We start from the raw sequence: 6,544 nt of genomic DNA, 5'->3' as shown, positions 1-6,544 counted from the left end.
GTGGTAGATGGCCTTAACTATATTGAGGAAGGTTCCTTTCATTCCCATCTTGCTGAGAGTTTTGATCAAGAATGGGTGTTGGACCTTATCAAATGCTTTCTCTGCATCTATTGATATGATGTGATTTTTAATTTTCTTGTTGTTGACATTGTGTATTATGTTGATAGACTTACGGATGTTAAACCATCCATGCATTCCTGGGATGAAACCTACTTGATCGTAGTGGATGATCTTCTTAATGAGGCATTGAATTCTATTTGCCATGATTTTGTTGAGGATCTTTGCATCTGCATTCATCAGCGATATTGGTCTGTAATTTTCATTTTTCGTAGCATCTCTGTCTGGTTTAGGTATGAAGGAGATGTTGGCTTCATAAAAGCTATTTGGAAGTGTTTCCGTTTTTTTTGATTTCATGAAAGAGTCTTGCAAGGTTTGGTAGTAATTCCTCTTGGAATGTTAGTAAGAATTTATTAGTGAATTCATTTGGGCCTGGGCTTTTGTTTTTCGACAGACATTTGACTACCGTTTTAATTTTATCAATAGTGATGGGGATGTTTAAATATACTACATCCTCTTCATTTAACCATGGAAGTTTATAAGAGTCCAAGAATTTATACATTTCTTCTAGGTTTTCATTGTTAGTGGCATAGAGTTTCTCAGAGTAGTTTCTGATTACCCTTTGAATCTCTGCCATATCAGTAGTGATCTCCCATTTTTCATTCCTAATATGAGTTATCAAGTTTCTCTCTCTCTTTCTTTGTTAGTTTTGCTAGTGGTCTATCAATCTTGTTTATTTGTTCAAAGAACCAACTTCTGCTTTTGTTGATCTTTTGGATTGTGTTTTGTTTTTCCACTTCGTTGATTTCTGCTCTCAGCTTTGTTATTTTCTTCTGTCTCCCTATTTTTGGATCCTTTTGTTGAGCGCTTTCTAGTTCTATGAGCTGCCTCACTCAGTAAGCTCCTTCTTCCTGGTGTGTGCTTTCAAAGCTATAAATTTTTCTCTCAGCACTGCTTTTGCTGTGTCCCATAAGTTCTGATAGTGTGTGTCTTTATTATCATTTATTTCCAGGAACGTTTTGATTTCCTTTTTGATTGCATCTTGGCCCCACTGGTTATTAAGTATGTAGCTGTTTAACTTCTAGGTGTTAAAGTTTTTCTTTTGTGTCCCTTTAGAATTCACATATAAATTCAGAGCCTTGTGGTCAGCGAAGGCAGTCTGCAAGATTTCTATCCTCTTGATACTATGGAGGTATGTTTTATGTCCCAGCATGTAGTCTATCCTGGAGAATGTCCCATGTACATTGGAGAAGAATGTGTATCCAGGTTTCTGGGGATAGAGTGTCCTATATATCCACTAGGACTCTTCTATTTCTCTTCTCGGGTTTAGTATATTCTTTTTGGGTTTCAGTCTGGTTGACCTATTCAGTGCTGACAAAGCCGTGTTGAGGTCCCCCACAATTATTGTGTTTTTATTGATATTATTTTACAGATTTGTCAACAATTGTATTAAATATTTTTCTGGACCCTCATTCGGTTCATATATGTTTAGGAGAGTGATTTCTTTCTGCTCTACAAACCCCTTGATTAATATAAAATGTCCATCTTTGTCCCTTACTACCTTCCTGAGTATAAAGTTTGCATTATCTGATATTAGTATGGCCACTCCAGCTTTTTATGGGTGTTGTTTGCTTGGATAATTTTTCTCCAGCCTTTTATTTTGAGTCGATGTTTGTTCTGACTATTCAGGTGCGTTTCTTGTAGGCAACAGCAGGTTGGATTGAGTTTCTCTGACTTATTTCACTCAGCATAATATATTGCATGTACATCCATGTCATTCAATTTGTTTACTGATTTTTTCAGACATGTTATTTGATGTGTTATTTCAGTTTGGAGGCTTTTTTATTTCTGTCTTCATATTTTCTTGGTTCTTATTAGTGTCTGTTTAACTAGATCCGTGGTTTTTTTTGAGTTATTTGAGTATCTTTCATATTGCTTGTCTAAACTCCTTATCTGAGAGATTGATTAGTTGGTTGTTTGTTTTCTGGTCATCAGAACTGTCATCTTCATTCTCTATGTCTGATGCTGGCCTGCGTTGTTTCCCCATTGTCACACTTGTATTCTGGGTTTTTCTACGTGTTGTGATGGTATTCATTGGCTAAATGATATATGCGGACACGCTCCTCTGGCTCTGCCCTTTATGGGTGTGTTGACTTGCCTCCAAGGAAGGTGTGTCCTTCGTGGATGAAGCCTCACACAGGATCAAATCTTAGACCCGAGCATACAGCAGAGAAGACAGTCTGGGAAGAAATGCTTGGCTTCAGTAATCCAGCAGAGTTCTTAGTGTGATTTTTTCTTCTTGTTTCAATGCTGTTCTTTCCTTAGAAAGAGCACATGACTGTGTAGTGAAGCAGAGGCAGGCATAGTTTTGTAGATTTTCCCAGTCTGACATCACCAACATGGGACCTGACTTCTGCAAAGTATTGCTTATAGCCGGTTTTCACATTATGAAGCAGTTCCTTGGTGTTCCTGCCCTTGAATGAGCCTCTGAGAGAGTTAGTTTTCTGGAGCCTCTTTTTGGCCCACTCCCAACAGGTTCAGGCGACAGGACAGGAGACAGACACACACAGGCAACACTCACAATTTCTCACGGTCGGGCCCCACTGGGCAGGCATAGTTTCGTATATTTCCCCAGCCTGATGTCACCAATAGGGGACCTGACTTCTGAAAAGTACTGCTTCTAACCGGTTTTCACGTTATGAAGCAGTTCCTTGGTGTTCCCGCCCTTGAATGAGCCTCTGGGAGAGCAAGTTTTCTGGAGCCTTTTTTCAGCTCACTCCCAAGAGGTTCAGGCGACAGGACAGGAGACAGACACACACAGGCAGCACTCACAATTTCTCACGGTCGGGCCCCACTGAACTATTTTCAAATTTGATTGTAAATTTTACCTAATAAAAGTAGACTCTTTGGGAATACACACCGAGTCTTGCTATAGTTAACAGTTTTAAGAATTTTATCTTTTTTTTTACTCAGGATGCATTTGACATGTTATGTGAATAATACATTTAAAATATATTGTGTACTGAATCAAATTCATTCTAAATTCATTAAATTGAATGAAATCATTAAAACATTATAAATTTCTGGGGGGTGGAAACCAGTGGGAAGCCAGTGCTGAGCCTGGGCTGCCAGGTACTGGGAGCGGGGCACCAGGAGAATCTCTCCTGCAGCTTGTTAGGAGGTGTAGAGTGGAGCAGCGGTAGATGGGGGAACTGGAGGGAACCAGGTGCTGAGCCTGGTCTGCCAGGTACTGGTAGCAGGGTGCCCAGATAGTCTCTCCTGCAGCCTGCTAGGAGGCGTAGAGAGAAGTGGCAGTGGATGGGAGAACCGGCAGGAACTAGGTGCTGAGTCTGGGCTGCCAGGTACTGGGAGTGGGGCGCCTGAAGAGTCTCTCCTGTGGCCTACTAGGAGGCAGAGAGAGGAGCGACAGTGGAGGGGGGACCTGGTGGGAACCAGGTGCTGAGCTTGGTACTGGGAGCGGGGTGCCTGGAGAGTCTCTACTGCAGCCTTCTAGGAGGCGGAGAGAGGAATGGCAGTGGGGAGGGGGGAGCCGGTGGGAACCTGGAGCAGAGTATGCTCTGGGAGAAAGGCGCCTGGCAGTCCCTGCTACCTCCCCCAAGGGGGAGGGGAGAACCGGCTAAACTCCTGAGTGTTCTCTAGACAGAGCACCTCTGACTCCCAGGTGTATGAGAGGGCTAGTGAACTAGACTCAACAGCACCAATTGCCATTGTGGCCAGGAGCAGAACTGCTCTGGCTATCAGGAGGAGGGGAAGGGCACTTGATCAGGCTCCAAACCACAGCAACCTCAGCCCATACATCCACATAGAGCCACACTCCAGAGATGTGTCCCAGCCCAACTCCACAGGTGCCAAAAGTGGGCTGAAATCTGAAGGCACAGCACTCCAAGCCAAGCCAATAAATGCAAAGAAATATGGGTAAGCTAAGGAAAACACTAACAAAAGGGGAGACGGAGAGAAATCAGAACAAGTTTCCAAGTCACCAACACACAGAGATCCAAGATAGGAAGACCTTTGAAAGACTCACTAACCAGAGAGTACAAGAAATCAATAGATGAACAAATCAACCAACTTAAAGAAGAACTGTTACAAAACATGAGAGACTCCATACAAATAGAATTAAAGGAAATATAAAAGTCCGTAGAAAGTCAGAAGAGCAGAATCACACAGCTCGAGAATCACATAGAAGAACTGAAAAATAAACTGCAAAACAAAAGAAAAGAAGCCAACAAGAAATACAAGGTAAAGCACTGGAAGAAAAAGTCCAATGTTTAATGAACAAATATAAAAGAAATGATCTAAGAATCGTAGGCGTACCAAAAGGGAAAGAAATAGGGAAAGTGAAAGAGCAAGTTGTCAGGGAAATAATAGTGGAAATCTTTCCCGCCCTCTGGTAAGAGGCTTCTGAGAAAATCCAGAAGATGAAAAGAGTCCCCAACAAAATAGACCCTAACAAACCAATCCCAAGACACATAGTAATTCAAATGGCAAGAAACAAAGAGAAAGGCGAACTACTTAAAGCAATAAGGGAGAAAAACCCTCAAATACAAAGGAAGGAACATTAGAATCAAACCAGATTTCCCATATGAAATACTTCAAGCAAAAAGACGTGGAATGACATATTTAAATGAATGAATGACAGAAATTTCCAACCAAGAGTCCACTACCCAGCAAAACTCTCATTCATATGGAAGGAAAGACTAAAAACGTTCTCAAAACATTATAAATTGCCAATAAATTGAAATGAAAATCAAAGGATTGTGAATCAAATTGATTCTCTGACAATACAAAGATTCCAATTTTAAAAATGATATTACATAGTTCAGGCAACTTTATAAAGAGTTTTCAGATACTAAAATCGTGTTATTAAGGTTTAATTGACATGCTGGCATTTTGAGAAAATTCCTTGGTTTTGTGCGGAATTTTGGGCTTTCAGACTCAAAAAAGATAGCCATCACTTTTTATGTAGTCACAGACGTTAAATTTTATTGTGTTTATATACGTAATTATTTCACCTTCACCACCATCAAAAAATTGCCCAAGATGCTCTACCACTATCTATATGATATATGTAATCTGTTTTACCTTTAACCCCAATTCTCATGCTCTAATGCACAATATTTGTGAATGTTAGATCTACTATAATGCCAAGAATCTAGTCATTTAATATAGTTTCCCACTTTTTTGTTTTTATTTACCTACATTATTTATCATCTATCTATCTATCATCTCTCTATCTCTCTATCTCTCTCTCTATCTATCTATCTATCTATCTATCTATCTATCTATCTATCTATCTATCTATCTATCTATATCTATCTCTTGAAGTTGAGTGAGATAATCTGCTATGCTTTTCTTTTTTTTTCTTTTTTTCTTTTTTTATTTAAACACCATGATTACATACATGATTGTGTTTGGGTTTCAGTCATAAAAGGAACACCACCCATCACCAGTGCAACATTCCCATCACCCAAATCCCAAATCTCCCTCCTCCCCACCCAACCCCCGCCTGTACTCTAAACAGGCTCTACATTTCCCTCATACATTCTCAATATTAGGACAGTTCAAAATGTAGTTATTATTCTAACTAAACTCATCACTCTTTGTGGTGAGCTTCCTGAGGTGAGCTGGAACTTCCAGCTCTTTTCTCTTTTGTGTCTGAAATTTATTATTGCAAGAATGTCTTTCATTTTTCTTAAAACCCATAAATGAGTGATACCATTCTGTGTTTTTCTCTCTCTCTCTCTCTGACTTATTTCACTCAGCATAATAGATTCTGTGTACATCCATGTATAGGAAAATTTCATGACTTCATCTCTCCTGACAGCTGCATAATATTCCATTGTGTATATGTACCACAGTTTCTTTAGCCATTCGTCTGTTGAAGGGCATCTTGGTTGTTTCCAGAGTCTTGCTATGGTAAATAGTGCTGCAATGAATATAGGTGTAAGGAAGGGATTTTTGTATTGTATTTTTGTGTTCTTAGGGTATATTCCTAGGAGTGGTATAGCTGGGTCGTATGGGAGCTCGATTTCCAATTTTTGGAGGAATCTCAATATTGCTTTCCATAAAGGTTGAACTAGATGGCATTCCCACCAGCAGTGGATAAGGGTTCCTTTCTCTCCACATCCCCGCCAGCACTGTTTGTTCTCATTCTTTGTGATGTGTGCCATTCTCTGGGGTGTGAGGTGGTATCTCATCATTGTTTGGATTTGCATCTCCCTGATGATTAGTGATGTGGAGCATTTCTTCGTGTGTCTTTTGGCCATTTGTATTTCTTCTTTGTCAAAGTGTCTGTTCATTTCTTCTCCCCATTTTTTGATGGGATTAGATGTTTTTTTCTTGTTAATTTCTGTCAGTGCCTTGTATATTTTGGAGATTAGCCCCTTGTCTGATGGGTATTGGGTGAATAGATTCTCCCACTCAGTGGGTGGCTCTTTTGTCCTGGGCACTATTTCCTTTGAGGTGC

This window comes from Suncus etruscus, chromosome X (assembly GCF_024139225.1).
Source record: "Suncus etruscus isolate mSunEtr1 chromosome X, mSunEtr1.pri.cur, whole genome shotgun sequence".
Lineage (NCBI taxonomy): Eukaryota > Metazoa > Chordata > Mammalia > Eulipotyphla > Soricidae > Suncus > Suncus etruscus.
The sequence above is the reverse complement of the archived record's forward strand: the minus strand, read 5'-3'. Positions refer to the sequence as shown.